Here is a 21,176-nt window from a genome sequence, read left to right as displayed (position 1 = left end):
TTGAAACACTTATGATATCTTTGAAAAACAATTTCATGTGTTAAAATTGTGTTTTGATATGTTTAATACTTCTTTCATTTACAATCTAAGGTTTTATAGTTAACCTAGGAAACTATAAGAAAGTGAATGTTCTGTGTAATAATAGTTTAAAAGTATCTTAACTGTTGAAAACAAGCGTATTACTTAACTAAATGTTTGCAACTTGTTCTTTTCGCTATTAATTGATTGAAAACACTTATGATATCTTTGAAAACCAATTTCATGTGTTAAAATTGTGTTTTGATATGTTTAATACAATCTTAGTCTATTAATTGATTGAAACACTTATGAATATCTTTGAAAAACAATTTCATGTGTTAAAATTGTGTTCTCATATGTTTAATACTTCTTTTACAATCTAAGGTCTATTAATTGATTCAAACACTTGTGATAGATACCTTTGAAAAACCATTCCATGTGTTCAAATTGTATTTTGATATGTTCAATACTTCTTTTACAATCTAAGGTCTATTGATTGATTGAAACACTTATGATATCTTTGAAAGACAATTTCATGTTGTTCCGTCCGGTTGACCTGGGACGTCTTCGTGCGCGACCTCAACCGTCAGCTAGGGACTCTTTCCCACTGGTTACTTGTGTAATCTTGCAAAGAAGGACAAAAGGGCGCCCTAGCGGCCGTTTGCACTCCGACGCTCAAGTCAGCCTGCAAGAAACACCAAAAACTGTTGATGTGATTCCAATAGCCATATAGAGAATGGTTCTTGACCTTCTTAGGAATCACCTTGAGTTGGACATTATAGAGGCACTTTTCTTAGAGTTGGATCATTGTTCTAAGACAAGAACTCACCAAAAACTAGTACCAAATCCCAAACTCATTTGGATGAACCAATTTTAGTCAAATTGAACCGAACAAAAGAGTAAGAAAAGCAAAGGAACAAGATGAATGGACTGAAATATAAAACTGCCGAACCAAAACTCATAAAAAACAGCAAGAACACCAAACCAAAACTCAAGAACACAAGCTAACAAAAACAATAGAAAGAGAAGAAAGGAAGGAGAAGAGAGTGCTCATGAGGATGGAAGAATGTTGGATGATCTCGCCACTAGAAGTGATGGCATTTTCATGTGTTCTTCTTGAATCAAAGTAGAAAAAAAGGTGCGGAAGCAATGGGTGAGATGATCAAGACCCTCCTAGGAGTTGTGTTGGCCTTGTAGGTGCATGATGAGTATGGTGTTTGAGTGGTTCGGCCAGCTCAAGGGAGAAGGTGAAAGGATTGAAGTTTAGAGCCTAGATTTCTAGGAGAAGTAAAGCTTGTGCACAAAAATGGCAGCATAACCTTACTCAATTAAACTTTAAAATACAAGGTGTAGTAGGCTCCTCCTTTTATAGGCTAAGGAGGACCATAATGCAACCCTAATGCTAGCCAAATGAAATTTAAATGTGAAGCACATGGGTGCACATGGCACATGGGTGCACAAATGAGCACATGGGGAGGGGTGTGTCTAGTTTTTATGCTCACCCCCTCCATGGTCTTTCTAGAATGTTCACACAAATATGCTTTCTACACCACTCTAATTACTAAGCACCCCTAATGGGCCTTTTATGTAACAATTACAAAGGTCTTCTCTTCCCAAAACCGTAGCTTTGACCCATGTGTATGTGAAGCTAGACGGTCTAGAAGGAATCCTCATCATGGCCTAGACGCTCCTTATGTAGCCGCTCCTCATCATGGCATAGACGCTCCTCTTCATGGGCTAAACGCTCCTTTTTTAGTCTAGACGCTCCTCATCATAGGCTAGACCGTCTAGTCTTGGAGGCTTGGCTTTCATCGTGTGGTGAGCTTGGGCCCTCCTCCATCATCCCCTCCCTCTTGAAAAGGATTTGTCCTCAAATCCAAAGCTTTTGCTTTTGAGGGGGCTTGTTGTGGTTGGATGGTGTCCATCATCTCCTCCTTCGGGAAAAGATCTATCCTCAAATTTGCTAACTTGATCTCGGATAGCAGCCTCTTGCTTCGTCAAGGTGTGTCCTCCCGGATCAAATATCAACCTACGAGAATCTTGAAACAAAGCAAAGGAGTTAGAGTGAGTATTTGGAGAACAATTAATTGTGTGAAGTTGCCATCTTTGTTTTTCTCTTGTTTTGGTCAACTTCTCACAATGCTTCCCTTTTGATGGTTGTAGGTGCCTTCTAATCCTCTTATGTTTTCTAAAATTTCCAAAAGTAGTTACTTTTTCCTTAGGCATAATCCCTTTAGGAAATGGTGACAACTTTAAAAAGGCAAGAGGACTATGTTCACATACAACTTCAAATGGAGAGTTATGAGTAATCTTGTGGACTACTCCATTGTATGCATGTATAAAAGGAAAAGGATTCTTATCCGAAGAATTGTGGGTGTCCCTCATGATTTCGTGAAGCATAGAAGGGAGAGCTATGTTTTCAAATTTTGGAGCTCTATCCCTTATTTTTGAAAATAAATCATGGAGGCTTGTCACTTTTCTTAAGAAGAGTTTATCCACTTCCATGAAGAAAGAATCAAGACCTTTTGTCGTCCTAGGAAGCTCTAATTTGAAATGTGTGTCTTCCCATGGATCTTTTACAAAAGGTGAAGGAGTATAGAGTTCTTGGGACGTTGCCTTAGGTGTAGTTTGAAAACAAGAGTTATACCTAAAGTAATGTCTTTGAACTTCTTTTCTCATGGGTGACAAAAGTTTTCCTCTTAAAAGCTCTAGAGTTTTATCAACTCTAATTTGACCCATGAGTTCTCCTTCATGAAGAATTTCTCTTTTATGTGTGAAGGTAGTCTCGTTGATACAACCTTTGTTCATGGAAATTTCAATTCTTTGCAAAGGTTGTCTCAATAAGACATGACAAGTTTCTTTAGGCACTACTTCACATAAAAAATTGTCTTTGTAGATGCCTATAGATGACTTGACCTTCACTTGGTGATATCTTGGCATGTATGTAAAATAATCTACTATATTTTTATCTATGCAAACCTTTTTTAAGGATTCTTCTTTTTTTTCTAGGCTTGCAAGTGTTCCTTTACAAAAGGTAAGGCTAGGTTGTTCAACAAGAGGTATATTTTCAAACGTATTTTCAACTTTTCCTTCTTGTTGAATGACCTTGTGGGAAGGAACACTCTTCTCCCACGCCTTTTGTTTCCCAAGGTTTTTCTCTTCCCAAACCCGTAGCTTTGACCCATGTGTATGTGAAGCTAGACGGTCTAGAAGGAATCCTCATCATGGCCTATACGCTCCTTATGTAGCCGCTCCTCATCATGGCATAGACGCTACGCTCCTTTTTTAGTCTAGACGCTCCTCATCATAGGCTAGACCGTCTAGTCTTGGAGGCTTGGCTTTCATCGTGTGGTGAGCTTGGGCCCTCCTCCATCAAGAAGTGTGGAATGCTCCTAGATGAGAGTGATGCCGCCACTTGAGGACTCCAATGATCCATCAAGATAAGACTAGAGAAGAAGGCTCAAAGCTCTCCAAAGTTCACTCAAAATTTGAGTAGAGTTTTCTTAGATTAATTCCAATCTGAATTTTACAAAGAGAGCACCTCTATTTATAGCCTAAGGTGCTGAAAATGCAAGCTCAACATTTCAAAAATTCCCACCTAAAACTAGCTAAAACCGGCGCCTAAACCATGCATGAGGAAGGTGTGACTCTTTCCTTCACTTTGGCACCTCCTATTCTACTCCTACACCTATCTACTAATACACCCCCCCTCCTAAAGCTCCTAACTAAAGCCTAAAACATGGTAAAACAAAAGAGGTTTCTAATGTTTCCCTCTAAGCACCTTCAACTAAAGAAATTACAAAAAAAGAAAATAAATGTCCTCTAGCTCCCAAAGCTTTGAACATGCTTCTTGTAATCCTTTGAGGTGGACTTTGACCTCCATGGGCGTCCTCCATTTGTGCATCCACCTCTTCTTGATCTAGTTGATTGGCCTCCATGTCCTCTTGAGCTTGATCTCCATCAACTGTGCACCTCCGTATCGGAGCACCGCGTATGGCACTCTGAAGGTGGTCAAAAAGAACTGTGCCTAGTGTATATTTCTCCTTCTAGCAAAAATCTTTCCCTAGTCCCTTGTGCATAACCTCAAGGCTCGAGCAAGCAACTAGAGAGTTTCTGGGAAATTTGCCAAAAGTTCCAACCTTGTTTCCAACATTCTCAGCGCTATTTAAACTACCCAAGCATTTAAAGCGCCTTAAAGCGCTTTTAATCATAAACGTAACGCACTTAATTAACGCGTCTAATTGGAAAACGTAGCGCATTTAAGACGTTGAAACGCTTGGGAGCCTTTATAGTACCTTAAATGCTCGAAACAGAAACCGTATTGAATGACTTTAATTACCTGGTACCTGACTAAATGGTGTTTCTATTCTGACCTGGCTGTCGTACACGTGGAGGGCCTCACAACGCCATGACCCCATCTGGGGACGTTTCTGCCCATCTGGGGACGTTTGTACGTGTGAGTCCTCCTGCTTGGGAGTGCTACTGCGCAAGGGGTGACTTTTTAGGTGCCAACTCATGCCCCCAATTATCTAGTCACTCACTTTGAGAGCGTATCTGCCTTCCTCTCGTACCCTGCACCTGGCTACCCTGGGCGTGACCCTCCCCTTGAGTCGTATCTGCACCTCACTATGGCCTTGAAGCCACCTTTTCGTTCTCTTTATCACCACCCCGGATTATCGGGACCTGAGGCCTTCCCACGACGCCGCTCCCTCCATGGTCTTTCCTACCCATGGGTATCGGGGAATTGTGCTGTACTGCCTTGACTTAATGATATTTAATCTTGGCGACGCCCTGGTTGGGCGACGCCTTCGCCTAGGCGGCGCCTTATCATGGTGACACTAGCACTTGGCGTCTCTTCACTTAGGCGACGCCTCATGTTGACTTTGACTCCAGGCGTTGACTTTGACTTTGACTTTGTCAACGCCCGGATACGGGACGGTACAGATCTGCTGGTCAATAACCGTAAAAGCAGTCAAGAATAAAGTGGGAGAGAGAAAAGTAAATTTTCTCTTTTCCTAGTCACAGCTGAAATTTCTGAAACAGGGAACAAAACATGTTAAAACATAAAACAACAGATTGAAATTTTCACTGCAAAGGACAATTTAAGCTAATAATACCCAATTCATTTAGAAGAAAGTAAAACCTGTCTTTAGCAAGTGGTTTAGTGAATAGATCAGCTAGTTGAAATTCAGTACCAATGAATTGTATATCACATGTTCCATTAGCTATATGTTCTCTTAAAAAGTGATGTCTAATTTCAATATGTTTAGTTCTAGAATGCATGACAGGATTCTTAGACAGATTTATGGCACTAGTATTATCACAATTTATAGGTATCTTGTTTAACAAAATTCCAAAATCACTTAGCTGCTGCCTTAGCCATAAGGTTTGAGCACAACAACTTCCAGCAGCTATGTATTCTGCCTCTGCTGTGGAGAGAGCAACACAAGCTTGTTTCTTGCAATGCCAAGAGATTAGACTTGATCCAAGCATGTGACAAGTTCCACTTGTGCTTTTCCTATCCACCTTACAACCTGCAAAGTCAGAATCTGAAAAACCAGTTAAATTTAAGGATACCTTGTTAGGATACCATAATCCAACATCCTTAGATCCTTGCAAATATTTCAGAATTCTCTTTGCTGCATTGTAGTGTGATTCCTTTGGATCAGATTGATATTTGGTTTGATCCACTGATTTTCCTGCAAAATCTTGATCCAGCTGGCAGCAGCTTGAAATAGGAGTGCTTATTGCTTTGCATTGATCCATATCAAACCTCTTAAGCAGCTCCTTGCAGTATTTTTCTTGGCTTATGAAAATTCCATCCTTGAGTTGCTTAACTTGTAGTCCAAGGAAGAAATTCATTTCTCCTAACATTGACATCTCAAACTCACTTTTCATGGTTTTCACAAAGTCTTCACACATCTCTTCATTTGTGGATCCAAAGATAATATCATCTACATAGACTTGCACAAGTATGATATCTTCTCTTTTCTTCTTTATAAAGAGAGTTTTATCAGAATTGCCACGGTTATATCCTTGAGAGAGCAGAAATTCACTTAGCCTTTCATACCATTGCCTAGGTGCTTGCTTCAATCCATATAAGGCCTTCTTAAGCATGTACACATGTTCTGGTTTTTTGTGATCTTCAAACCCTGGAGGTTGAGATACAAACACCTCTTCATTGATGTAGCCATTTAGAAATGCACTCTTAACATCCATTTGAAACAGCTTGAAACCTTGTATGCTGGAGAATGCTAGAAGTAATCTGACAGCTTCAAGACGTGCTACTGGTGCATAAGTTTCACCAAAATCAATCCCTTCTTCTTGGTTATAACCTTTAGCAACCAGCCTTGCTTTATTTCTAGTGATAGCTCCATGTTCATCCATCTTGTTCCTGTACACCCACTTGGTTCCTATGATATTCATCTCATGCTTTCTTGGCACCAAGGTCCATACTTCATTATATTCAAACTGGTTCAACTCTTCCTGCATTGTTGTTATCCAATTGCTGTCTTGTAGTGCTTCTTCCAAGCTTTTAGGCTCAATCTGTGACACAAAAGCCACTGTTCTGCAGAAATTGTTAAGTGAATTCCTTGTTGAGACTCCTTTCTCAATTTTACCAATTACATTGTCAAGAGTGAGATCCTTTGGAGTCTTCCATTCTTTAGGCAGTCCTGCATTCACAATAGATTCTTTGATAGAATTTGAATTAGTTGCATCAAGCTCACTAGATTGATTTTGTTGCAGAATGGTTCTTAAATCATCCATACCAGGTTCATCCAGAACAGATTTGGGCACAGAAAAATCTGTTTCATCAAACACAACATGTATAGATTCTTCAACTGCAAGCAATCTTTTGTTATACACTCTATAAGCATGACCATTTATAGCATAACCAATATGAATTCCTTCATCTGATTTAGGATCAAATTTCCCCAGATTATCTTTACCATTATTTAAAACAAAGCATTTGCAGCCAAATACCCTAAGATGACTAATGCTAGGATTCCCTCCTTTATACAATTCATAAGGAGTTTTCCTAAGAATTGGTCTAATCAATGTTCTGTTAAGCACATAAGAAGCAGTATATACAGCATCAGCCCAAAAATATTTAGGTAATCCAGATTCATTTAGCATAGTCCTAGCTAACTCTTCTAATGATCTATTCTTTCTTTCAACAACACCATTTTGTTGGGGTGTCCTAGGAGCAGAATAACTATGTATGATCCCATGTTTTTCACAATATTTATCAAACTTTGCATTTTGAAATTCTCCCCCATGATCACTACGAATCTGTTTTATCCGATTTTCATTTTCATTATGCAGAACCTTAGCTAGTTTCTTAAAGGCTTTATATGCATCATTTTTAGAAGCAAGAAACAAAGTCCATGTATATCTTGAAAAGTCATCAACAATCACCATAGCATAGTAATTTCCAGCTAAGCTGGCATTCCTAGATGGTCCAAACAAGTCCATATGCAAAACATCCAAAGCTTTATTTGTAGAAACCATATCTTTTGACTTAAAGGTAGTTCTAATCTGTTTTCCCTTCACACAAGCATCACACAATCTGCTATTTTGAAACTTTATGTTTGGTAAACCAGAAACAAGTTCCTTAGATTTTAGCTTATTCAAGTGATTTGTGTGAATGTGAGCTAGCCTCCTATGCCACAGCCATGACTCATCATTTTTAGATAACAAACACTCATTTTCAGAACAACTCTTTATAATGTCTAGGAGATAGATGTTGTTTACCCTTTTTCCAGTGAACAGCACCTTACCAGAATTTTCATTTGAAATTGTACAAGTGTTGGCTTCGAAATTGACCTTGTATCCCTTGTCACACAGCTGGCTAATGCTTAGAAGACTATGTTTTAGCCCTTCAACATATAGGACATTCTCAATAGTGGTTGAGTCTTTAGTACCAACATCTCCTCTTCCAAGAATTTTTCCTCTATTGTTATCTCCATATGTGACATGCCCTTCAGCTTTGAGTTTCAGATTTATGAACTGAGTCACATCACCAGTCATGTGCTTTGAGCAGCCACTGTCTAGGTACCACTGGTTTTTCCTGCTGTTTTTCTGCAACAAAACAAATTTAGCACATATGGTACCCCTTTAGTGTAGGGTCCAACATGATTAAGACCTTTCCTTAGGAAGCCATTTGGCCAATCCTTTAGGAACAAGGTACCTCCTAGCTTTACATATTCTAGATACATGACCAGATTTCATACAATAAAAGCACATTGCAGTATGCATTGTTTTTGAATCACTAAAAGAGGAAAAACCTGTTTTGGAAGGAACAAAGAAACTGGACAGCTTTTTCACATTACTTTTCATTCCAGGATTATATCCTAGACCATTTTTATTGAAAACAGCATTCTATGAACCCAATAAGGTTTCAAGATTTTCTCTTCCTTTAGTGAAATTTGAAAGTGTTTTTAACAAATATTCAACCTGTTTTTCCAGCTTTTTACAATTATCACAGGTTTTAATTGATGCATGCAGACATGTTAATTCAAGGCTAACCAATTCAGTTTTAGCTTTGTGCAGTTCTTCTTCAAGAGCTTTGACCTTAGGTTCAAGTACCCTATTTATTCTATTCAATCTGTTGCACATTATAGCCAACCTGTTTGCTTCATCATGTGTTTCCTTAAAAGCTATTAACAGCTGATCATAGTTTTCAGAATCAGTGGAAAAATCACTTACTGAGTCAGAGTTGGATCCTTCATCATTCACCATGAAGCATAGATTAGCTTATTCACTTTCTGTTGAGGAATTACTAGATGAGGATACATCATTATCTTCCCATGAGATGTATGCTCTTCTACCTTTACCTTTGTCACTCTTCTTGCTTGCTGATTTTTCTTTATTTTGATTGTTTGGACAATCAGCTTTTATATGACCTGGTTTACCACATCCAAAGCACGTGTAATTGGAAGAATTTGAATCAATAGGTTGTTTGGAATACCTCTTTCTTTGCTGAGTTCTGTCACGGTTTTTCTTTCTAAGAAACCTGCTGAATTTCCTGGTGAGCAGACTCACAGTCTCATCATGTTCAGGATCAACTTCTTCCTCACTTGTATCATGTTCCATGGTAGTTTTCAGAGCAATTCCTTTGGCCTTCTTCTCCACAGTTTCTTGTTCTTTCAATCTTTTCAGTTCAATTTCATGCTCTATCAGCTTTCCAAAAAGTGCAGCAGTGGACATCTTGGATAAATCTCTGGATTCTGAGATTGCTGTTACCTTAGGCTGCCAGCTCCTATCAAGACATTTTAGTACCTTTATGTTAAGCTCTTCCTTGTCAAAGACTTTACCAAGGCCAGTGAGGTGATTTACAATGTGTGTAAATCGTTTCTGCACATCTGGAATACTTTCTTCAGATTGCATTCTGAACAGCTCGTACTCCTGAATTAGTGAGTGCTTCCTTGCCCGTTTCACATCATCAGTTCCTTCATGAGTCACCTCTAGTACATCCCACATTTCTTTGGCTGAGTTACATTGAGAGACTCTAAAGAACTCATCAATATTCAGTGCAGAGGTGATGATATTCTTGGCTAAGGAGTCATATTGGGCCTTCTTCTTCTCGGTTTCACTCCATTCAGACCAAGGCTTCTTTATTGTTTCATCTTTGACAACCTGCATAGGTATAAAAGGTCCACTGACCACTGCATCCTAGATTCCCATATCAATAGATTCCATAAAGATCTTCATCCTGATTTTCCAGCAAGCATAGTTAACACCACCAAACATAGGAGGCCTATTAATAGACGCACCTTCAGCAAAAGGCATTTTAAACTCAGACATCATGCACACACTTGAGCAAAATACAAGCCCTAGCTCTGATACCAATTGTTGGGTCTATTAGTGTCTAAGTTCAAGAGGGGAGGGGTGAATTGAGCTTATAAAATTTTCGCAAGAACACACAATTTTCAATATACCAGAGGCAAAAAGAACAGATTGTTTTTACACAAAACAGATTGATTCTTTAGAGCAGTCTAGCATAATTTGACTTTGTTCAAATTAGAATTGTAATCAACAGAGGGTTACAACAGAATCAGATTAGTTGGATTTTATGAGTATGAAGAATACAGTTATGCCAAGAAATCAATCAACTTCATTTAACACAAGGTTTTAATGAGAATAAATCTTTCTCAGGTTTTAATGAATAGACAATTTGTTTTCAGATCAATTAAAACAACATATATAACTGCCTTGATTGTGATTAGAAAGCTTTAACAAATCAGGAAGAACAGATTTTATTAAACCCAGAATTAACAGATTCAATTTCAAAAGAACAGATTTAGTTCTTGACAGAAATAAGCAAAACCAGAAATGAGTGCAGGGATGAGAAGAAAAGGCACACAAGTTTTTATACTGGTTCACTCATACAAAGCTACATCCAGTCTCACCTTACCCCAAGGTGGAATCCACTAAAAACAGTACCAATTACTTACAAACTCAGCAGTTCTTGAACACTACAAGAACAACACCAACAATGCTGAAAAACCCTATTTTAGCACACCATGCACTCCAAGAAACCCTATCAAGGAGTGACTAACACTTACACCTTTACAAAACAGAAAAAAGGAAAGATTACACCTGAAAAGAAGATGCAAGAACTCAAAACCAGTAGTTCAATTTGCTGCAGAACTGCACCAGCACCTTCACCAAGATCAAAGGTTTCCTAGAACAAGCACACTTGAAAATCTCTTTGGAAAACCTTTCAAACATCTTTTGATCCTTCTTCTCACATGGAAATGTTTGATCTCTGTCAAAAACGTAATTGCTCAGCACCTTTTCATGTGAGAGAGACTTTTCTTTATATAGAAAATAGTTTCTAACTTCTTTTCAAAAAACAGTTGAAAAGCAGTTGTGAAAACAATAGATTCATTTTTGAACTTAACAGATTTATTTTGTGAAAACCACCAACTCAGCTAACTGAAATAACTGTCTGAGTTGTACCTTTGGTGCCCTAACTAACTTGTGAAAAACCTTTCAGCTGACCAAAGAATAAACCTGTTCTTTCACAGTGAAACAAATTAAAATATAGCAAACAGGCCAGCTCAGCTTTAACTGAAATAACTAACTAAGCTTTACCTGTGGGGCCCTAACAGAATTTTAGAAAAGCCTTTTAACAGAGAAGAAATAAACCGATTCTTTCTCCATAAAACAGATTTATTTTTTGTACTGATTTAAAATTTTTAAGAGCACTTTTAAAAGCTTTTCAAAAACCATTTAACCACATCATGTGCTTGATCTAGACTTGGTTAGGCATCTAGGATGGGTTATACAGCAAAAGGCAACCTTACACAATTACAAGCCCAATTACAATCGAATCTAAAAACCTATTACAATCTTCAAAGCACTCAAGCTATTTTCTTCATCAAACACACATCAAGCCTTGGTAGGGAAGAAGCTTCCTCCAGCTTCAACACCTACAAATGGAGAAAGATCAATTACATTAAAAGTATCATGTACTCCATATTCAAGAGGTAGGTCCAATTTGTATGCATTGTTATTGACTCTCTTGAGGATTTGAAAGGGTCCATCACCTCGGGGACTTAGTTTGGACTTCCTTTGAGTTGGAAATCGATCTTTGCGAAGGTGAAGCCAAACTAAGTCTCCTTCCTCAAAAATTATTTCTTTATTTCCTTTATTGTTGTATTTTGTGTACTTCTCATTTTGTTGTTGTATTTGGTGTTTAATCTTCTCATGCATTTTCTTCACAAAATCGGCTTTGATTACTCCTTCCTTATGCACAAATTCTTGTGGATTAGGAAGAGGTAACAAATCCATAGGTGTGAGAGGATTAAATCCATATACTACTTCAAAAGGAGAAGCATTAGTAGTCTTGTGGACTACTCGATTGTAAGCAAACTCAATGTGGGGAAGATACTCATCCCAAGATTTATGGTTTCCCTTCATGATAGCCCTAAGCATAGTCCTAAGAGATCTATTCACTACTTCGGTTTGGCCATCCGTTTGAGGATGACAAGAAGTTGAAAATTGTAGTCTCGTTCCAAGTTTGCCCCCAAAGAGTTTTCCAAAAGTGGCTTATGAACTTGGAATCTCTATCCGATACTATACTTCTAGGGAGACCATGAAGTCTCACCACTTCTCTAAAGAAGAGTCTAGAAATATTTTGAGCATCTTCTACCTTGTGGCAAGGAATAAAATGGGACATTTTGCTAAAATGGTCCACTACCACAAAGATAGAATCATGGCCTCTTGCAGTCCTAGGGAGTCTTAAAATGAAATCCATGCTAATGTCTTCCCAAGGAGCATTTGAAATCGGCAAGGGGGTGTAGAGTGATGGAGGAAGGCCCAAGCTCACCACACTATGAAAGCCAAGCTTCCAAGACCAAGACCGTCTAGCCTTCCAAAAGGAGCGTCTAGCCTCACAAGGAGCGTCTAGCCTCACAAAGGGAGCGTCTAGCCATGATGGGGAGCGTCTAGGCCAAGGCTACATGAGGAGCATCTATGAAGAGTCCTAGACCGTCTAGCTTCACACACACAAGGGCCAAAGCTACGGTTTGGGAGAGAAGAGGCTTTGTTGCATAAAAGGCCCATTAGGGGTACTTAGTAAGATAGGTAGTGTAGAAAGAACTTTGTGAAGGAAACCTTCTAGAACCTAGGGTTGTGTGGCCGGTCATTGCATGGCACATGGTTTAGAATTTAGATTTAATTTTGGTTTTCTTTTCCTTAGAAATGTAGCTTAACATTTAAGCCCAAATAGGCTATAAATAGGAAGGCTATCTCTTTGTATTTGACAAGTTTAATTGAGTATTGTTATGCTGCCCATTTTTGTGCACTAGCTTTACTTCTCCTAGAAATCTAGGCTAAACTTCAATTCCTTCACCTTTCTCCCTTGAGCTGGCCAAACCTCTCAAACCCATACTCATCATGCACCTTCAAAGCCAACACAACTCCTAGGAGGGCTTTGTTTCACTCACCCATTGCTTCCGCATCATCTTTCACTACTTTGATTCAAGAAGAACACATGAAAATGCCATCATTTGGTATCATGAGCTTTTGGTTCTTCAAGATGAGTAGCTTGTCTTTTTAATTTCAGTTCTTCTTTATTTCATCTTTGTCATTTAAATTCCTTACTTGTCTTGCTGTTTTTATATTTTAATTTGTTCTTGGTGTGCTTTGTGGAAGATCCAACCCAAGCACTCTTGTTCATTTGATCTTGAACAAGTTCTTGTGCAATTTGTGATAGGATTCCATACACCTTTGTGTTGCTATTTTGTTTTAGGCTTTGAGTCTTTATTGCTTTCATTATTTTGCTTCATATTATGCTTTGAGTCTTTAATTTTCTGAATCTATACATGTTTTGTCAAGTCATGTTCATCCATATTGTCATCAATTCTTAGTAGTCCTATTTTTTGGCTTGATTGTTTCTTGTTTTGGGTCTCTTTATATTGCTTTAATCTGCTGTTATTTTGATCCTTTGGTGCTTTTTATTTTTAGTTTGAGTTCATAATTGTGTCTTAGTTCATACACAATTTCCTTTCTCACATTTTCCATTGTGTTAATTTTGGTTATCTTGCTGTTTTCTTCCAGTTTTCCAGATTTCCCCTGTATCATCTCTCTGTTCTGGGCTGTTTTGTTTAACAAAATTTTTCTACCCATAGGAAAATTCTGAATTTCTGGAAAATTCAAGTTTAAGGTGTTATAGAAAAGACAAAAAAAGAATGAGGTCAAAAGGAGCAACAGAAAAAAAATGATAAATCTCACAAAATCAGAGTGCAAATCTTGAGCGTTACAGCTGGCCTAACTGCACACCAAATTTGCAAAAATTATTAAAAAAAAATGGTGCATGCGTTTTAGGTGATTCCAAAGCCAAAATTTAGCTAAGATCCTGAATTTTCTTGTATCCAAATTTCAGAAACAAATTTTACAATTACAGCTCAGCATAAATCGGGGAACAAAACTGTTTTCTGGCCCACAACATTTTCCAGTGGTGCTGTTTTTTTATTTGGTCATCTAATCTAGTGCTTTTCTTTAGGAATTCCTTTTGTGTGCCAACTTTTATTGAGTACCTTTAATTGTTTGCTTTAATTTCTTGAATCTCTTTCTAAGTTGTCATATTATAAATCCTTTTGGTGGTACTGTTTTCTTTCAATTAAATTTGTTTCTTGCTTTTGTTTCTTGACCTCTCTTTTGTGGGTGCTGGAAATTAATTCTCTCTTGGTGCTTATATGCATGGAATTTGACTTGGTTTAAGGTTAAGCCCTTGTGAATAGGTGCTGGAAATTGGAGAATTAAAGCCAACTTTCTAAGGAGGAGTCAAAGCTAAGGCGAAACAAGCTTCTTGAAACAAACACTACAAACACCTAGAAGATCAACAATCAAGACAACAAAGAAAGTGCACTAACCAAAAAGAGGAACAACAAAGAGGGTTTTCTTATCTCCTTTACAACTTGGTTTATTGTTAATTACCTCTTTTAAATTACGTTTTAGACGGTGAGTGTGTCTTCAAGGGCTCAAAGTGTCCAAGAAGCCTCACCTAGGGCCGAATAGCATAGTAAATTTTGCTTAGTAATTTGTGCTTGTTTAAACTTGTTTTTCTTTGTTTCGGTAGAAACGTTTTGCATGTTTAGCTTTGTTTAACTTTGTGCTATACCGACTAGTTTTGCTGCATATCTAGCTTACATAGTTTTCTTGCTTTTTTATTTCTCAACCTCTTGTGTTCTAAGTGTTCTACTAAGAGAAAATTTTGTGTGAAGTCATTGGAGGAAAAGTTTTTGGCAAGGAAAAGGCTTGGTACTTAAGTAGTCCATTGTGACTCACCTCCCTTACCTGGAAAACTCCCTTCTCTAACTTTCCTAAACTTTCTCCAAGTAAAACACCTATATACACAAAGTTCTAGCCATGTCTTCTTCTTCTCATTCTCCAAAGTCTATAGAAAGTGAAGTAAAATCCTTGAAAACCCTTTTAAAAGAAGTATCCCAAGCGGTACAACTAATTTCCTTTAGACAATTGGAGAATGAAAATAAAATTAATGAGTTGGCTAGAGCTCAAGAAGAGAAATCCCAAAAATCTCAAAAATAAAAAAAAACTCATGCATCCCATTCAAAAAGTAATGAGACTCTAAAGGCTTCTACCAACCACCCCCTAGAAGACCTAGGCAAAGGGAGCAAGAGAGTCCAAAGGAAGTAAGGGTAGACCTACCCCATTTTTATGGTAAGGAAGATGTAGAAACCTACCTAGATTGGGAAATGAAAGTAGAGCAACTCTTTGCTTGCCATAGGGTGAGTGAAGAGAGAAAGGTACCCTTAGCAACCCTTAGTTTCCAAAGCAATGCCATGTATTGGTGGACCTCTCTAGAGAGAGACCGACGTCTTCATAGGGAGCCTTCCATAGAATATTGGAATGACCTTAGGGGAGCCCTAAGACGTCGTCACATACCTTCCTACTACCATAGGGAGTTGATGGACAAGCTCCAAAGACTCCAACAAAAGAACTTAAGTGTGGAAGAGTATAGGCAGAAAATGGAGCTCTACATGATGAGAGCATCCATTAGATAGGAAGAAACCACCACCATATCTAGGTTTCTAAGTGGGCTCAACCTTGAGATAAGGGATCGAGTAGAACTATTACCCTACCAAGACTTGAATGATTTGGTTCAACTTTGCATTAAAGTTGAACAACAAAATTTGCGCAAAACTTCAAGTCAAAGGGTGGGTTCTTACTCCAACTCTTATCCAAAGAAAGACTTTAAAAGGGAGGGTAGTACACCTAGAGACGAATCCAAAGAGACTACCAAACCCTTAGTGAAAGATGCCTCCACCCCATACATCCGTACTAGGGACACCAAATGTTTTAAATGTTTTGGAAGAGGGCATGTGCAAGCACAATGTCCAAACCAAAGAGTTTTGTTTTTAAAAGGAGAAAATGAATACACAAGTGGTGAAGATGAACCTAGTACCCAAGAAAAAGGGGAAGGAGAAAGGATAAATCCTTTGGAGGGGGACTTATTGATGATTCAAAGAATCCTCCACAATCAACCTAGTGCATCCATTGAAACACAACGAGAGAACATTTTTCATACTAGATGCAATGTTTTAGAAAATATATGCTCTCTTATTGTGGATGGTGGGTCATGTTGCAATTGTTGTAGCACTAGATTGATTGAAAAATTAAAACTACAAGTAGTTCCTCATCCAAAACCTTACAATTTACAATGGATCAATGAGGATGGAGAACTACGTGTAGACAAACAAGTGGAGATCGAGTTTTCTATAGGCAACTACAAAGACAATGTTTTATGTGATGTAGTACCTATGGAAGCTTGCCACATCTTATTAGGTAGACCATGGCAATTTGATAAGAAAACCACGCATAATGGTCTAACTAACGAGATTTCTTTCATCCACAAGCATAAAAGGTTTGTACTTAGCCCTTTACCACATTCCCAAGTGGTAAAAGACCAGATGCAAATGAAACACAAAAGGGATGAAGAAAAAATAGAAAAAGAACAAAATTTTGGGAAACAAAAGGCGTGGGAGAATAGTGTTCCTTCCCACAAGGTCATCCAACAAGACAAGCACCTTGAAAATACCATTACAAACATGCTTCTTGTTGAAAACCTAGCCTTCCTTTTTGTAAAGGAACACCTGCAAGCATGAGCACAAAAGAAAAGTCTTTAAAAGAAGCTTGCATAGATCAAGAAGGAGAACTCATGGGGCAAAAGAGAGTTGACCAAAATCTAGAGCTTTTAAGAGGAAAACTTTTGTCACCCATGAGCAACAAAGTTCAAAGACATTACTTTAGGTACAACCCGTGTTTTCAAACTACACCTAAAGCAACGTCCCACGAACTCTATCCTCCTTCACCTTTTGTAAAAGATCTTTGGGAAGACACACATTCCATTTTGGCGCTTCCTAGGACAACAAAGGGTTTTTCTTTCTTTAAGGATGTGGATAACCTCTTCCTAAGAAATGTGACAAGCCTCCATGATTTATTTTCCAACATAATAGATAGAGCTCCAAAATTTGAAAACATAGCTCTTTCTTCTATGTTTCACGAAATCATGAGAGACACTCACAAATCTTGGGATAAGAATCTTTTCCCTTATAAGCATGCATACAAAGGAGTAATCCACAAAATTACTCATATTTCTCCATTCGAAGTTGTATGTGTTCTATGTCCTCTTGCCTTTATAAAGTTGTTACTCTGTCTTAAAAAGATTATGCCTAAGGGAAAAGTAACTCCTTTTGAAAATTTTAGAAAACATAAGAGGATTAGAGGGCCCCTACAACCCTCAAAAGGGAGGTATTGTGAGAAGTTGGCCACAACAAGAGAAAAACAAAAATGGCAACTTCCCACATTTATTTGTTTTTCAAAAGATCACCCTCACTCCTTTGCTTTATTTCAAGGGTCACATAGATTGACATTTGATCCGGGAGGACACACCTTGACGAAGCAAGAGGCTGCTATCCGAGATCAAGAATGCACATCTGAGGATAGATCTTCTCAAGCCGGAGGAGATGATGGACACCATCCAGCCACAACCACCCCCTAAGCAAAGCCTTGGATTTGAGGACAAATCCTTTTCAAGAGGGAGGGGATGATGGAGGAAGGCCCAAGCTCACCACACTATGAAAGCCAAGCTTCCAAGACCAAGACCGTCTAGCCTTCCAAAAGGAGCGTCTAGCCTCACAAGGAGCGTCTAGCCTCACAAAGGGAGCGTCTAGCCATGATGGGGAGCGTCTAGGCCAAGGCTACATGAGGAGCATCTATGAAGAGTCCTAGACCGTCTAGCTTCACACACACAAGGGCCAAAGCTACGGTTTGGGAGAGAAGAGGCTTTGTTGCATAAAAGGCCCATTAGGGGTACTTAGTAAGATAGGTAGTGTAGAAAGAACTTTGTGAAGGAAACCTTCTAGAACCTAGGGTTGTGTGGCCGGTCATTGCATGGCACATGGTTTAGAATTTAGATTTAATTTTGGTTTTCTTTTCCTTAGAAATGTAGCTTAACATTTAAGCCCAAATAGCCTATAAATAGGAAGGCTATCTCTTTGTATTTGACAAGTTTAATTGAGTATTGTTATGCTGCCCATTTTTGTGCACTAGCTTTACTTCTCCTAGAAATCTAGGCTAAACTTCAATTCCTTCACCTTTCTCCCTTGAGCTGGCCAAACCTCTCAAACCCATACTCATCATGCACCTTCAAAGCCAACACAACTCCTAGGAGGGCTTTGTTTCACTCACCCATTGCTTCCGCATCATCTTTCACTACTTTGATTCAAGAAGAACACATGAAAATGCCATCATAGAGTCCATGAGGCATTGTTCTAGACTTGGCTTTTAGACATGATATGCATCTAGAACAATGTCTTTGGACATCTTTTCTCATGTGTGGCCAACAAAATTTTTCTTTCAAAATATCTAGAGTTTTATGAACTCCAAAATGGCCCATGAGTCCTCCTTCATGTGATTCCTTGACAAGGAGCTTCCTATGTGTGCCTTGGGGAAGGCAAAGTTTTCCTTCTTTAAAAAGATACCCCTCGGTGATGGAAACCAAGTAGAGGATGCTCAAGCCCATGAAGCCCAAGCCCAACGAATCACTAGGAGCATGGCAAGAGCTTTGGGACAAGAGTATTGATGGAAGAGGCCCAAGCACAAGCCCACATGCAAGCCCACCAAAGGGTAGATTTGGGCCAACCATAGAGTTATGGCCAAGAGGATCCAAGAAGACGTTCTTTTACATGTTCAAATGCCATAAACTCTAGTGTAGAGTAGACTTTAATTTCTTGTCAAAATTAGCATAGGAACTTTATTTGTAATTTTCTTAGAATTAATTTTGGCACCTAAAACACCAACCTAGGTAAACTTAGAGTTTCTAAAAAAACCTCTAAATTTACCAAGGCCGGTCTAGAAAGCCCATGGAGGGGGTGAGCATAAAAAGTAGACACACCCCTCCCCATGTGCTCATTTGTGCACCCATGTGCTTCACATTTACATTTCATTTGGCTAGCATTAGGGTTGCATTATGGTCCTCCTTAGCCTATAAAAGGAGGAGCCTACACCTTGTATTTTCAAGTTTATTGTGAGTAAAGTTATGCTGCCCATTTGTGCTCAACTTTGCTTCTCCCTAGAATCCTAGGCTTTAAACTTCAATTCCTTCATCTTTTCCCTTGAGCTGGCCGAACCACTCAATACCCATACCTATCATGCACCTACAAGATCAACACCACTCTTAGGAGGATCTTGCTCACTCTCATTCATTGCTTCCTCCCCATACTCTACATTGATTCAAGAAGAACTTCATGAAAATGCCATCATTTGGTATCATGAGCTTTGGTTCTTCAAGATGAGTAGCTCCTTGTCTTTTAAATTTTAGTTCTTCTTTATTTCATATTGTCATTTACTTTCCTTAATTGTCTTGCTGTTTTTTACATTTTAATTTGTTCTTGGTGTGCTTTGTGGAAGATCCAACCGAAGCACTCTTGTTCATTTGATCTTGAACAAGTTCTTGTGCAATTTGTGATAGGATTCCATACACCTTTGTGTTGCTATTTTCTTTTAGGCTTTGAGTCTTTATTGCTTTCATTATTTTGGTTCATATTATGCTTTGAGTCTTTAATTTTCTGAATCTATACATGTTTTGTCAAGTCATGTTCATCCATATTGTCAACAATTCATAGTAGTCCTTTTATTTGGCTTATTTGTTTCTTGATTTTGGGTCTTTTTATTTTGCTTGAAATCTGCTGTTCTTTGCTCCTTTGGTGCCTTTTTAATTTTTAGTTTGAGTTCATATTGTGTTTAGATCATACACAATTCTATTTCACAAATTTCCATTGTGTCTAAACTTTGGTATCTCGCTGTTTTTGTTTCCAGTTTTCAGATTCCCCTGTTTTCACCTTCTCTGTTTTGGCTGTTTTAACCCAGAAAAATATTTCCACCCATAGGAAAATTTTGATTCTCTGGAAAATGCAAGTTTAAAGTGTTATAGAAAGGACAAAAAAAGAATTAGGTCAAAAGAAGCAACAGAAAAAAAATGATAAATCTTTTAAAATCAGAGTGCAAATCTGAAGCGCTCCAGCTGGCCTAACCGAACACCAAATTTGCAAAATTTATTAAAAAAAAATGGTGCATCCGTTTTGAGTGATTCCAGAGCTAGATTTTAGATAAGATCCTGAATATCTTGCATAACAAATTTCAGAGCCAAATTTTAAAAATACAGCTCAGCATAAATCGGGGAACAAACACGTTTCTGGCCCACAACATTTTCCAGTGGTGTTGTTTTTTTTTATTTGGTCATCTAATCTAGTGCTTTTCTTTAGGAATTCTTTTGTGTGCCAACCTTTAATTGAGTACCTTTATTTGTTTGCTTTAATTACTTGACTCTCTTTCTAGTTGTCACAATCTAAATCCTTTTGGTGGTACTGTTTTATTCAATTAAATCTGTTTCTTGCTTTTGTTCTTTGACCTCTAATTTGGGTGCTGGAATTTAATTCTTCTTTGATGCTTATGTGAATGGGAACTTGATTTGGTTAAGGTTTAGCTCTTTGCTAGGTGCTGGAAATTGGAGAATTAAAGACCATCATTCTAAGGAGAAGACAAGGCCAAGGCCGAAACAAGCATTCTTGAAATAAACACTACAAACACTTGGAAGATCAACAAGCAAAGACAACAAAGAGGTGCACTAACCAAAAGAGGATCAACAAAGGGAGTTCTCTTATTTCCTTTGCAACATGGTTTATTGTTAATTACCTTGTTAATTACGTTTTAGACGGTGAGTGTGTCTTCAAGGGCTCAAAGTGTCCAAGAAGCCTCACCTAGGGCCGAATAGTATAGCATTCTTGTTTAGTAATTGTTAATTGTTTGTAATTTGCCTTTTCTTTTGCTTAGTTAGTGACGCTTTGCATGAATATTTTGTTAAGTTTGTGATAAACCGTCTAGCTTTGTTGATTAGTTAGCATACATTGTTTTCTAGCATTGAAAAAAAAAAAGTTTTGATTTCTCAATTTAATTGTGTTTTAAGGGATTTACTAAGAGAAAGTTTTGTGTGAAGACATTGAGGGATAGTTTTTGGCTAAGGCAAAGGCTTGGTATTTAAGTAGTCCTTTGTGACTCACCTCCCTCACCTGGAAAACTACCTTCTTTGACTTTCGTAAGTTTTCTCAAGGTAAAATACTTGTATA

The 21,176-nt window shown here is 38.1% G+C and overlaps 1 pseudogene; it reads right to left on the bottom strand.

Moving 5' to 3' along the window:
* Positions 1–5,037: 5,037 nt before the first annotated feature.
* LOC150027949 (uncharacterized) overlaps positions 5,038–21,176 on the bottom strand; it is a 34,281-nt pseudogene continuing 18,142 nt past the window's right edge.

This window comes from Phaseolus vulgaris, chromosome 4 (assembly GCF_051622355.1).
Source record: "Phaseolus vulgaris cultivar YP4 chromosome 4, ASM5162235v1, whole genome shotgun sequence".
Taxonomy (NCBI): Eukaryota; Viridiplantae; Streptophyta; class Magnoliopsida; order Fabales; family Fabaceae; genus Phaseolus; species Phaseolus vulgaris.
Note: the sequence above shows the minus strand (reverse complement) of the source record. Positions and strands in the feature narration are given on the sequence as shown.